This window comes from Mustela lutreola, chromosome 1 (genome assembly GCF_030435805.1).
Source record: "Mustela lutreola isolate mMusLut2 chromosome 1, mMusLut2.pri, whole genome shotgun sequence".
Classification (NCBI taxonomy): Eukaryota; Metazoa; Chordata; class Mammalia; order Carnivora; family Mustelidae; genus Mustela; species Mustela lutreola.
Genome location: NC_081290.1, coordinates 232,047,807 through 232,062,584, shown reverse-complemented (window position 1 = coordinate 232,062,584; position 14,778 = coordinate 232,047,807). Strand labels below are relative to the sequence as shown.

Sequence of the window (14,778 nt, the reverse complement as noted above, 5' to 3'; positions counted from 1 at the left end):
TGTCTAACACACAGTAAAAGCTATATATGTACTTTTATGACAAGGACTAATGCATAGTAGGCACTAAAAATGTTTACTGAACTTAACCAGCGTAGAGGGAACTACAGAAAACAAAGTAAAAATTGAATTTGGGGGGCACCACAAATTTGGAGGGCTGCCTCAGTTGGTAAAGCATGTAACTCTTGATCTCAGGGTTTTAAGTTCAAGCCCCATGCTGGGTACAGATAACTTAAAAAATAAAATCTTAAAAAAAATAATAAATCAGGGGTGCCTGAGTGGCACAGTCAGTTACACGCCTGATTATTCGTTTTGGCTAAAGTGGTAATCTCAGGGTCATGATATAAAGCCCCTCCATTGGACTCCATGCTCAGTGCACAGTCTTCTTAAGACTGTCTCTCATTCTGCCCTTCCCCACCATGTGTTCAATTTAAGTCTCGCTCTCTCTAAAATAAATGAAACTTTTCAAAAAGAAGAAAATCAAGTTTTGATCAGCTTAGCAACATGAAGAACAGTCAAATCAATTCCTTCATTCTAGTCCTTTGTAGCAAGAGTTACAAAACAAAGTACAAGGACACTAAATGTGGTATAATGGATGTACCCTTTCCATACATGTATTATATTTGACAGATTCTATTTTAACACTTTTCACATTTTAACATTTATGATACTGGGATTCACCTTTTAGTAATGATTAGCAGTATTTTCTTTTACTTCAATAGTACATGAAATAACAGTACACCTTATAAAGCATAGGCAAGGTAGTCAGTGAAATATGTTAATACTGACAATTTACCTTGAATAGTTTGAGCTTAAGACTTTTCTGTTAGAGGCCAGATATCTGTATTCTTAAAAGCACTTCACCAAGGCAAAAATATCAGAGTAAAAAGTGAAAAATATAAAGAAAAGGATGGGATTTGCAGGGAAAAAAGACAATTTAAGCCAAAACTTCCACTTTAACAGTTATTTAAATTTATCAACATGACTATTCATTTCTTATATAAGAAAAACAACTATTTAAGATCTTACTACATTTGTTTTTAGTGAATAACTGTTACATAGCCTTAAAAAGGAAGGAAATACTGACATATATGCTATAACAAGGATGAACCTTAACGACATTACACTTAATGAAGTCAGTCACAAAAAGGCAAATACTCTAGGATTCCATTTATATGAGGAGTAGTCAAAATCATATACAGGGGCGCCTGGGTGGTTCAGTGGGTTAAAGCCTCTGTGTTCAGCTCAGATCGTGATCCCAGGGTCCTGGGATCGAGCCCCGCATTGGGCTCTCTACTCAATGGGGAGCCTCCTTCCCCCTCTCTCTCCACCTGCCTCTCTGCCTACTTGTGATCTCTGTCTGTCAAATAAATAAATAAGATCTAAAGAAAAAAAAAATCATATAGACAGAAAGAATGGAAGTTTCGAGGGGCTGGAAGGAGAGCATCAGAGGAGTCATTACTTAACCAGTATAGTTTCAGTTTTACAAGTTGAGGAGTTCTGAAGATGGATGATGGTGAAAGTTGGAGAACAATATGAAGTACTTAATACCACTAAACTGTACACTTAAAAATGGCTAAGATAGTACATTTTATGCCATACATATTTTACTATAGTAAAAAGGTGGGAAAAAAATATAGCATAGCTTTTCCTTAAGGGGTACTGTACTTTTTAAAGCATTTAACACAGTCCTTTAAAATATAGTAAGTCAGATGCCTGGGTGACTCAGTTAAGCGACTGCCTTCAGCTCAGGTCAAGTCCCACATTAGGCTCCCTGCTCAGCAGGGAGTCTGCTTCTCCTTCTGACCCTCTCCCCTCTCATGCTCTCTCTCACTCTCTCAAGCAAATAAATAAAATATTTTTAATAAATAAATAAATATAATACAGTGTGTCTACTGTCCTTAAAGCATACAAACTATATATTATATACACATATATAAATACACTGTATGCATTTATATACTGTTTTATATAACACACACATCAAAATAGTCATTAAGTTTTCTCTGGGTAGTGGGATTACAGGCTTTCAACTTCCTTCTTTTGCTTTTGCTTCCACTGTTTTCTGATGTTTTAGTAAGAATATCTATCATGTTTGAAAAAATGTCCTCATTTTTATTTATTTATTTTTATTTTTAAATAAACATATAATGTATTTTTATCCCCAGGGGTACAGGTCTGTGAATCGCCAGGTTTACACACTTCACAACACTCACCATAGCACATACCCTCCCCAATGTCCATAACCCCACCCCCCTCTCCCCAACCTCCCTCCCCCCAGCAACCCTCAGTTTGTTTTGTGAGATTAAGAGTCACTTATGGTTTGTCTCCCTCCCAATCCTATCTTGTTTCATTTATTCTTTTCCTACCCACTTAACCCCGCATGTTGCATCTCCACTTCCTCATATCAGGGAGATCATATGATAGTTGTCTTTCTCCGATTGAAATGTTCTCATTTTTAAATAAATGCACACATATAAACACATGCATACACCTTTATGTACTCATGTTGTTTTACTAAAATTGTACCAGAAATCATTATGACTAGTACTACCAAATATGCGATCTTCCCACCTACCATAAATACCCAAGCAAAAATGAACCAGCTTGGGGCACCTGGGTGGTTCAGTGGGTCAAAGCCTCTGCCTTTGGCTCAGGTCATGATCCCAGGGTCCTGGGACTGAGCCCCACATCAGGCTCTCTGCTCAGCAGGGAGCCTGCTTCCCGCCCCCTCTCTCTGCCTGCTTCTCTGCCTACTTGTGATCTCTGTCTGTCAAAAAAATAAATAAAATCTTTAAAAAAATAAAATAAAATAAAATGAACTAGCTTATACTTTCCCCATTAAAAAATCTGAAAACTTACCCATATTTGGAAGGAGGCAGAATTTTTTAATATTTTACAAAACATGAAAGCAAATATTTAAGCTCTTAGTAGTACTTATTTAGTGTTTAGTGTTTATTTATTTAGCTTGAAAGCTTATATGTAAATCATTCTGAAATAAGGATATTCAAGTGAAGTCACCAAGAAAATAGGAACTCTTACTCTGAACATGCATATCAACTAATTTTAAACCTCTCAGTGGAATTTTTAGTTGTTATGACACAATTACATGTCTACTAAGTAATTTTCTGTTCTAGCGAAAGAAAACAAACCCAAGTTGACAACCATTCAAAATCAACATCATTAATATTAGAAATCTATTTATTATAATTCACAGTCAAGAGAGCAGAACAACAACAACAAAAACTTCTCATAATCTCCTTATAAGATGAAAAAGCATTTGTTAAAATTCAACATCAGTTTCTCATAAACGTCTTTAGAAATATAATGGATGCTATAATTAAACAGATGGACAAGAACAAGTGATGGCAAGGACATGGAGAAATGAAGCTGGCAGGAATGTAAAAAGATGCAGCTGCTTCAGAAAATCATAGTCTGGGAGTTCTTCAAAAGGTTAAACAAAGAGTTACCATATGACGCAGCAGTTCTATTCCTAGGTATATACCCAAGAAAACTTAAAACATATGTTTATACAAAAACTTGTAAATGAATGTTCATAGCAGCATTATTTATGATTGCCAAAAAGTGGAAACATCCCAAATGTCCATCAACTGAAGATCAGATAAACAAGATGTGGTATATTCATATGATGGAATATTATTCAAAAAAGGAATGAAATATTGATACATGATGCCATATGAATGAACTTGGAAAGCACTATGCTAAGAAGTCCCATAAAAGGCAACATATTATATCATTCCATTCATACAGAATGTCCCAGAATAGGCAAGCCTACAGAGACAGAAAGTAGATCAGTGGTTGCTAAGGGTTGGAGAGTTAAGTTGGCCATTATTTAAAAAATATTTTTCTTTTAACTAGATAGGTTGATTATAAAGTTCTTAAAGAAAAATGAACATTTAAGAATACTTATAAACATTTTGAAAAAGAATAATATTTTTAAAAAGACCTACTCTCACCAGATAATAAAAATTAATTTAAAAAGTGACAATACTTGGGCTCCTGGGTGGCTCAGTCACTTAGGCCTCTGCTTTGGATCAGGTCATGATCTCAGGGTCCTGGGATCGAGGCCCACATCGGGTTCTCTGCTCAATGGGAAGTCTGCTTCCCTCTCTCTCTGCCTGCTCTCTGCCTACATGTGATTTCTCTCTCTGTCAAATAGATAAATAAAATCTTAAAAAGAAAAAAGTGACAATACTTAAGACAGCTTGGTAACGGAACATGAGTAAACAGAGAGACAATGAAACATAAGTCAGAAATATACCTAAAAGAGAGCTCCCCTACAACCCAGCAATTGCACTACTAGGTATTTATCCAATGGATAAAAACACAGTGACCCAAAGGGGCACCTGTACCCCAATGTTTATAGCAGCAATGTCTATAATAGCTAATATATGGAAAGCCCACAAATGTCCATCGACAGATGAATGGATAAAGATGGGTATGGGGGGGGCACCTGGGTGGCTCAGTGGGTTAAGCCGCTGCCTTCGGCTCAGGTCATGATCTCAGGGTCCTGGGATCATGTCCCACATCGGGCTCTCTGCTCAGCGGGGGGCCTGCTTCCTCCTCTCTCTCTCTGCCTGCCTACTTGTGATCTCTCTCTGTCAAATAAGTAAATAAATAAAAATCTTTAAAAAAAAAAAAAAGATGGGTATGGGGGTGTATGGGTGTATGGGTGTGTGTGTGTGTGTGTAAAATGGAATATTACTCTGCCATCAAAAAATTAAATCTTGCCATTTTTAAAAATTTTTTATTTTTTAATTAATTAATTAATTTTTGAATTTTTTAAAATAAACATGTTTTTATCCCCAGGGGTACAGGTCTGTGAATCGCCAGGTTTACACACTTCACAGCACTCACCAAAGCACTAAATCTTGCCATTTGCAACGAAAGAACTAAAGAGTATTATGCTAAGTGAAATAAGTCACAGAAAGACAAATATCATACAATTTTACTCATATGTGGAATTTAAGAAACAGAACAGATGAACAAAGGGGAAGAGAAGGAAAAATAAAATAAGATGAAAACAGAGAGGAAGGCAAACTATTAGAGACTCTTAACTATAGGCAAAAAAAAGAGAGTTGCTGGAGGGGAGGTGGGGGGATGGGATCTTTTCCTCTTTGAATCAAAATATTTTCTTTTCCAGTTATTAAATTTTTGTGTTTGGCAGTATCTTTTCCTCCCTCCTTCCCTCCTTCTCTCTCCCTTTCCTTTCCTTTTTCCTTTTCTTTTCTCCCTTCTTTTCTTTTTTCCTTTCTTTCTCTCTCTTTCTCTCTCTCACTTTCTTTCTTTCTTTCTTCCTTTCTTTACAGCACCAGAAACAAATTCTTTACTCTGGACATTCCAGTCTAAAGTGAGTCAATGCAAGAAACTAGGTGCTTACAAAATTATTTGAAGATGCAGAGGAGCAAGAGACAGGGATCCACAGGTGGGCTTAACTGGTTACCAGCATAGCTGGGACCCAGAGATCAGGGAGTGCTGGCTGATCTCACTGCTATGACTGAGGTCTGGCCTTTGCCCTGGGCTTCTGGGTAGTAATCTCTAAACCTCTGGAATGTTACGACTGATAACAGTGTTTTTATTTACCTGGGGACTTCAGTCCATGGCAAATAGCCTATACTAACAATGTGATTTATTGAGAGTGGTGTGGAGAAGAGGGGGGCGGGGGCACATGGTATGAACTCAACCTCTGAAAGAGCTGGAAACTAAAGTTAGCCCATGGGCAGTCAATCACATCCAAGTAACCAAACATACCTCTTCTCCTTGGTTGATTTTAAATTACGTCCCTTCACTATTAAAAAACCACAACCTTCAGTAAACTTTCAGTGAGCTGTGTGAGTCCTTCTATAAATTATCAATTCTAAGGGTGGTCCGGGGGACCCCTGATCTTGCAAGTCATTTCAGAAGTGAGGGTAATCCTAGAGACCTCCAAACTTGCAGTTGCTGTCAAAAGTGCGAGTTGTCGGGACGCCTGGGTGGCTCAATGGGTTAAAGCCTCTGCCTTCAGCTCAGGTCATGATCCCAGGGTCCTGGGATTGAGCCCCACATCAGGCTCTCTGCTCAGCAGGGAGCCTGCATCCTCCTCTCTCTCTCTCTCTCTCTGCCTGCCTCTCTGCCTACTTGTGATCTCTGCCTGTCAAATAAATAAATAAAATCTTTAAATTAAAAAAAAAAAAAAAGTACGTGTTTTCTTGGGAACTCCCTAACTCCGTAATTCATTGCCAGGATCAGAAAAAAACCTAAAAATGTTCAAATTATTATTATTTTTTTTTAAGAGTTTACTTACTTGATAGAGAATGCGCCCCAGCAGGGGGAGAGGTAGAGGGAGAGGGAGAACTAGGCTCCCCACTGAGCAGGGATCCCAACATGGGGCTTGATCCCAGGACTCTGAGATCACAACCTGAGCTGAAGGCAGAGGCTTAACCAACTGAACCACCAAGACGCCCCCAAAATGTTCAAATTATTAATGGTGATAATGGAAATAGGATATCAACAACCATACTGATGAATGTTAAAAATAAAGATAAATGCATGCACTAAATGGCTAAAATTTAAAACACTGGTAACTATAAATATCAGTGAGCTTACAGAAAAATGAAACTTTGTTATTGGTGGGAATATAAAATAATACAATGCTTTGGGGAAAATGTGGTATTTCTTATATAATTAAGCACATATCTATCCTGACATAGCAATTTAGAAGTAGGCATTTACCAAGAGAAATGAAAACATAAGTACCTAAAAACACTTCATGAAAATATTTATAGCACCTTTATTCATGAACAGACAAAAACAGGAAACAGTCCAGGTATTCATCAGTGGGATAATAGATCAACAAATAGATCAACATATATAATAGATCAATATATATCCAAAATACCTAAAGAACTTCTAAAACTCAACACCCAAAAAACAAATAATCCAATTAAAAAATGGGCAGATGCCACAAATAGACAACCTTTCAAAGCAACATACAGATGGCCAATAGAGACACACGAAAAGATGCTCAACATCACTCATCATCAGGGAAATACAAATCAAAACTACAATGAGAGATCACCTCACACCCATCAAAAGAGCTAAAATCAACAACACAAGAAACAACAGGTATTGACAAGAATGTGGAGAAAGGAGAACCCTCCTGCACTGTTGGTAGGAATGCTGGTATGGCTACTCTAGAAAACAATATGGAGGTTCCTTAAAAAGTCAAAAATAGAACAACCCTATGATCCAGCAACAGCACTACTAAGTATTTGATCCAAATAACACAAAAGTACTAATTCAAAGGGATACATGTACCCCAATGTTTGTAGCAGCATTATCTACAATACTCAGACTGTGGAAGCAGCCAAGTGCCCATGAACTGATGATGGATAAAGATGTGGTATGTATGTGTATATAGATAGAGAGATAGATACAGGTAGAGATAATGGAAGATTACTCAGCCAAAGAAAAGAAAGAAAGAATAAAAGCTTGCCAATTTCCAATGACATGGATGGAGCAAGAAGTATTATGCTAAGTGAAATAAATTAACCAGAGGAAGACAAATACCATAGGACTTCACTCACAGGTGGAATTTAAGAAACAAAAACAAATGAGCAAAGGTAAGAGAGAGGAAGATAGAGGGAGGGAGGGAGGGGTAAACCAAGAAACAGACTCTTTAACTATAGAGACCAAATTGATGGTTACCAGAGGGGAGATGGGTAGGGGGATAGGTTAAATAGGTGATGGGGATTAAGGAATGCACTTGTAATAAACACCACGTGTTGTATGTAAGTGCTGAATCACTAATTGTACACCTGAAACTAATATTACACTACATGTTAACTAACTGGAATTTAAATAAAAAATTTTTAAAGTGATATATTCTTGTGAAATGGGTAAGCCTCATGATTCACAGATGTGTACCCCTTGGGCAAATAATACATTATATTAATAAAAATACATATTAATAAAAATAATTTTTAAAAAAATAATACCAAAACAAAAGTGATATATTCTTTTTTTTTTAAGATTTTATTTATTTATTTGACAGAGAGAAATCACAAGTAGGCAGAGAGGCAGGCAGAGAGAGAGAGAGGGAAGCAGGCTCCCTGCTGAGCAGAGAGCCCGATGCGTGACTCAATCACAGGACCCTGAGATCATGACCTGAGCCGAAGGCAGCGGCTTAACCCACTGAGCCACCCAGGCACCCCAAAAAAGTGATATATTCTTAAAATGGAATAAAACTCAGCAATAAAAGCAAATAAGACTATAAGATGACTACCACATTTTTATTATTCTAAGTTAATTTACCCTGTTATTTTACAAATAACACTGTATAAATACAACTAGTATTAGGATATAAAAAGAATTTTTTAGCATGGACAGCAAAGTGGTATAAGGGAACTAGTATACTTGTATTACCAGCATGTCGACAACTCTTTCATCAAAACCCCTTTATGGAGCACCTGGGTGACTTGGTCGGTTAAGTGTCTGCCTTTGGCTCAGGTCATGATCCCAGGGTTCTGGGACTGAGTCCCACATCAGGCTCTCTGCTCAGCAGGGAGCCTGCTTCTCCCTCTCCCTCTGCCCCTCTCCCCTGCTTGTGTGATACACTCAAAAAAAAATTTTTTTATACAAAACAAGTAGAATAAAGAACTGAAACTATACAAGTCTTGCAGAGAGGAAATTATTTGGCTCCTAATAAAAATATTTGCCAATTGCCAACAACATTCACCAAGTATCTTCTGAATTTCAGGTATTCTGCTAAACAGGCACAAGAAATATAAACGAATGACATGGACTCTGCTCTCATGGGATTCATTCATTAGTACAGATATAAATGGATGATGCCAAGATTCAAAATGCTATTGTCATAAAATAAAAGGTAGAAAGTGTTCTTATTTCTTATTAATTAGGCAACCTTGGGTAAGTTAATTTTCCTGCCTGTGCTTCAGTTTCCTATAAAAAGAACACCTACCTCATAGGATTATTATGAGGATGAAATGTACATATTTGTAAAGCACTTAGAACAGACTTGGTACATACTAAATGCTAGAGTCTTTATTAAATAAGTGCAAATACATTCCACATTTATTATAATTATGAAATTTAATCCTATTTAAAATATTTTGACTAAATGAATATGTGAAGCACTAACAAAAAAATATACTTTATGTGACTCTGGTGTTGATGACAGAGCAAAGTGAGAATCTCCTTACTCCTCTAAGAAATTACCCAAAAGCAAAAAATAAATAAAAAAGCAAACATGATCTCCAATAAATCTAGGAAACATATGAAAATATAAGTGAAAGGCCAAAAGAGAGACAAAACTGGAGAAAGAGGGTGAACATAAGGCATGAGGCTCCAAAACTGAAGGGGGCTGTGCAGACATCTCTTCAAGTGTACTTCCTGAGGTATAAAATGGAAACCACATTTGCAACAAAAAAAGGGGGGACATGAGCTAGGGGAAGGAACTTTGCTCCTCACAGACTGAAGTAGTAGAGGAAACAGTACTAAATAAGGAATCACACAAACAAGCTACACTAGCAGAAATTAGGCTGCTGGTATGGCAAAAAGGTAGTGAAACAACCTACACTATGAATAGTCCTAAAGCAGCAAATCTTCTCTAGCCGAGGAGAATGAAATAAGTTCATACATATAAGCCTGGTTATAAGGAAAATTCCTATAAATTTGGAAGACAGTAGCTACCCTGAGACACCTACTTCCAATATCCTTTAAAAAGTAGTACAGGAAGAACTCTCCTCATTCAAAAAAAAAAAAATAATAATAATAATAATAACCCAAAAAGAGGCAGGAATAGAAAATATAAATACAAAACTTAAAGGAAAACAGGAGCCAAAGGACATTCATGAAAAAAACGCTGCCATGGAGCAGATTAAAAAAAATATAACCAAATATTTCAAATGAATTTGTAAAACTTAATAATGCAAAAAATGAATGAAACAAATACCACTTACATATCAAATTATAATGTTTAAGTACCAAGAGAATAGCAGTCTCGTTGACTCCTCAAAAACCTTAACTATTCATAGCCTATTGCTGACAGGAAGGCTTATCAATAACAGCCAATTAACACATATTTTGTATGTTATACATATTGCATACCATTTTCTTACAATAATCTAAGCTGGATAAAAGAAAATGTTAAGAAAATCATAAAGAAAATAAATTTATGGGCGCCTGGGTGGCTCAGTGGGTTAAGCCTCTGCCTTCGGCTCAGGTCATGATCTCAGGGTCCTGGGATCAAGCCCCACATCGGGCTCTCTGCTGAGCAAGGAGCCTGCTTCCCTTCCTCTCTCTCTGCCTGCCTCTCTGTCTACTTGTGATCTCTGTCAAATAAACAAATAAAATCTTTAAAAAAAAAAAAAAAGAAAAATAAATTTATAGTACTGGATTATATTTATCCAAAAAAAAATTGGACCCACATGGTTCAAACACATGTTGTCCAAAGGTCAACTGTATCTTTCTGTGGATTTTTGTATGTGCCCTTTATCATATTAAGGAAGTTTCCCTTTATTCCTAGTTTCCTGAGTGGGGGTTTTTAATTATTTATTTATTTAAAATTTTTTGATTAGTTGACACTTAATGCTACATGTATTTATATATGTTACAATGTTTCAGGTATACAACACAGTGATTTCACCTTCTCTATAAGTAACACCAGGACCATCACAAGTGTAGCTACCATCTATTACCACAAAATGCTATTATAATATCATTGTATTTTCTATGCTATGCCTTTAGTTTACTGAGCAATTTTTTTCACAAAAAGGTGTTAAATTTTGTCAAATGCTTTCTTTGCCTCTATTGAGATGATTATGTGGTTTTTCTCCTTTGTCCTATTCATATGGTGCATTTCACTCACTGATTTTCTTATGTTGAACTTCCGCATTCCTGGGATGAATCTCACTTCATAGTATGATATAATTCTATAAATGTGTTGTCAGATTTGGTTTGTCAGTGTTTTGTCGAGAATCTTTGCATCAGTGTTCATAAGGGATATTGATCTTTGGTTTTCTTGTGTTGTCTTTGTCTGACTCTCATATCAGAGTAATGAGGACTTCATAGAATACGAGTGTTCCCTCCTCTCCTATTATTTGGAAGTGTTTGAGAAGGATTGGTATTAACTCTTTAACAGTTTGTTTAAAACCCACCCATGAAAAGCTGTGTTGTCAAGAACTTTTTGTTGGAAGGCTTTTGATTACTGATGAAATTTCTTTACTTTGAAAGGTCTGTTGAGAATTCTATTTTTTTTCTTGAATAAGTTTTGATAATTTGTATTTTTCTAGGAATTTGTCCTTCCTAAGTTACCCAATTTGTTGGCATACAATTACTCATAGTTCTCTTTTACAATATTTTTATTTCAATGGTGTATGGAGAGTAATGTCCCTTTTTTAAAAATATTTTATTTATTTGACAGAGAGACAGAGCAAGAGAGGGAACACAAGCAGGGGGAGTGGGAGAGAGAGAGAAGCAGGCTTCTGGCCAAGCAGGGATCCTGATGATGGCTCTATCCCAGGACACTGGGATTATGACCTGAGCCAAAGGCAGATGCTTATTAACCCACTGAGCTATCCAGGACCCATAATGTCCCTAGTTTCATTTCTGATTTTAGTTATTTGCATCTTCTCTCCTTTTCTTAGACTAGTTAAAGGTTTCTTAGACTAATTAAAGGTTTGTCTCTTAAGAATCAACTTTGGTTTCATTAATTCTCTACTGTCTTCCTATTCTCTATTTCATCTCTGATTTAGTCTTTATTGTTTTCCTCCTCCTGCTAGCTTTGGATTTGGTTTGCTCTTTTTCTAGTTTCTTGGGTATAAATTTAGATTGATTTGAGATCTTTATTTTTAATGTAGGTGTTTAGAGCTATCAATTTCCCAGAGTACTGTCACTGCATACACCAAGTTTCAGTATACTGTGTTTTGTTTTCATTCCTGCTAAAGTATTTTCAAATTTTCCCAGGGATTTCTTTGACCTACTAGTTAAGAATATGTTGTTAAATTTCCATATATTTGCAAATTTTTCAATTTTCCTTCGTTGATCTCTGTAGCTTCATTCCATTGGGTCAGAGAAGATAGTTTCTATGATTGCGATCTTTTACTAATAATTGTTCGTGGCCCAACTATGGTCTATTCTGGAGAATATTTCATGTGTACTTGAAAAGAATGTGTATCTTGCTTTGTTGGGTGGAGTGTTCTGTACTATGTTTGGTTTATATTATTTTTCAATGAAATGGAATTGATGATCCAGAAACAAACCCAAATATTTGTAACCAACTGATTTTCAACAAGTACACCAAGTCCATTCAAAGGAGAAAGAGTAGTCTTTTCAACAAATGGTGCTAGGAAAGTGAATTTCCATATACAAAAGAATGAAGTTGGACCCCTATCCCATTTCAAATATAAAACTTAACTCAAAATAGATTGAAAACTAAATTTAATAGATGAAACTATAAAATTCTTTTTTTGAACTATAAAATTCTTTTTTTTTTAAGATTTTATTTATTTATTTGACAGAGATCACAAGTAGGCATAGAGGCAGGCAGAGAGAGAGGAAGAGAAGCAGGATTCCCTGCTGAGCAGAGAGGCCAATGTGGGGCTTAATCCCAGGACCCTGGGATATTGACCTGAGCTGAAAGCAGAGCTTTAACCCACTGAGCCACCCAGGTGCCCCAAACTACAAAATTCTTAAAAGCAAGCACAGAATTAAGACTTCAAGATCTCCAATTTGGCAACAGATTTTCAAAAGAGAGGAGGGGGAGGGGCAGAGAGAGGAGGAAGGAGAAACTCCTCAAGCAGACTCCCCACTGAGCATGGAGCCCAAAGTGGGACTCAAACCCAGCACCCTGAAATCATGACCCGAGCTGAAGCCAAAAGCTAGACACTCAACTGACTGAGCCACCCAGGCATCCCTTGGCAACAGTTTCTTAAATGGAATACCAAAAGCATATCAACAAAAGAAAAAAAGTAACTAAAATAAACTTTATCAAAATTAAAGATGTTTAGGGTGCCTGGGTAGCTCAGATGATTAAGTGTCTGCCTTCAGCTCAGGTCATAATCTCCAGGTTCTAGGATTGAGCCCCACATCAGGCTCCTAGCAGAGCGGGGAGTCTGCTCTTCCCTCTCCTTCTGCCTCTCCCTCTGCTTGTGCTCTCTCTTTTTCTCAAATAAATGAATAACATCTTTAAAAACATTTTTTTTTTTTAAATTAGCTCTTGCTTCCCTTGCCTTTGGCGATGTTTCTAGGAAGAAGTTGCTATGGCTGAGGTCAAAGAGGTTGCCGCCTATGTTTTCAAGGATTTTGGTGGGTTCCTCAAAAAGTTTAAAACAGAGCTACCCTATGACCCAGCAACTGCACTTACTAGGTATTTAACCAAAGGATACAAACATAGTGATTCAAAGAGGCACATGCACCCCAATGTTTACAGCAGCAATGTCCATAAGAGCCAAAATATAGAAAGTCCCTAAATGTCCATCAACAGATGCTAGATAAAGATGTGAGATATATAGATACAGATATAGATAATGGAATATTAATCAACCATCAAAAAAAAAGAAATCTTGCCATTTGCAAAGATGTGGATGGAACCGGAGAGTATTATACAAAGCAAAATAAGTCAGTCAGAGAAAGACAAATAACTACGATTTTATTCATATGTGGAATTTAAGAAATAAAACAGATGAACATAGGGGAAGGGAAGGAAGTTAAAGTAAGATGAAAAGAGAGAGGGAAGCAAACCATTAGAGACTCTTAACTGCAGGATACAAACTGAGGGTTCCTGGAGGGGTAGGATGGGTTAATTAGGTGATGGGCATTAGGAGAGCACATGAAGTAATGAGCACAGGATGTTACATGCAACTGATTAATCACTAAATTCTACCTCTGAAACTAATGATACAGTATATGTTAACTAAATTGAATTTAAATAAAAAATGTTTTAAAATAGTTCATCTGTCAAAAGCAAAAGCTCCAGGCCTACATGGCTTCACTGTTAATATAGAATTAACAGTTTGATAGCAAACATTTAAGAAATAACAGCATCATATATAAACTCGTCTAGAAAGTAGAAAAGAAAGAGAACACTTCCCAACTCATTTTATGAGGCCAGTATTACCCGTACAGGAAAATGTAAAAAGACAGCATCGAAAAACAACAAAAATTCTACAGTTAATATCCCTTATACATATATATGCAAAAGCTCTTAACTATATATTAGCAAATCAAATCCATTTTATATTTCCATATAAAAAGGATAATATGACATTAATAATGACAGAAAGACCATATCGGGTTTATCTGAGGAATGCAAGCATGGTCCCAGAACCAAAAATTCATCAGTTCAACTCAACACAAAATAAAGGAGAAAAGCTACATGATCATTTCCATAGATGCAGAAAAAACATTTAACAAAATCCAACATCAGGAAATTAACGAAGGAGGTAAAAGATGTAAATACTGAAAATTCTAAGACATTTATGAAAGAAACTGAAGATGACACAAATGGAAAAAATATCTTGAGTTCATGGATCAGAAGAATTAATATTGTTAAAATATCCATACTAACCAGAGCCTTTAGATTTGATGCAATACCAAATTTCCAAAGGCATTTTTCACAAAAATGAAAAAAAAAAAAAAAAAAACAACTAAAATTACACTGAAGAGCCAAAGCAACTCTGAGAAAGAAAAACAGAGCTGGAGGTATCACACTTACTGATTTCAAACTATATTACAAAGCTAAAGTACAAAGCTTTACAAAGC

The 14,778-nt window shown here is 36.3% G+C and overlaps 1 protein-coding gene across 2 annotated transcripts in view; it reads right to left on the bottom strand.

Moving 5' to 3' along the window:
* The window catches only part of FCHSD2 (FCH and double SH3 domains 2), a 288,812-nt gene that overhangs the window by 242,920 nt on the left and 31,114 nt on the right, over positions 1 to 14,778 (bottom strand). The window lies entirely within an intron of this gene.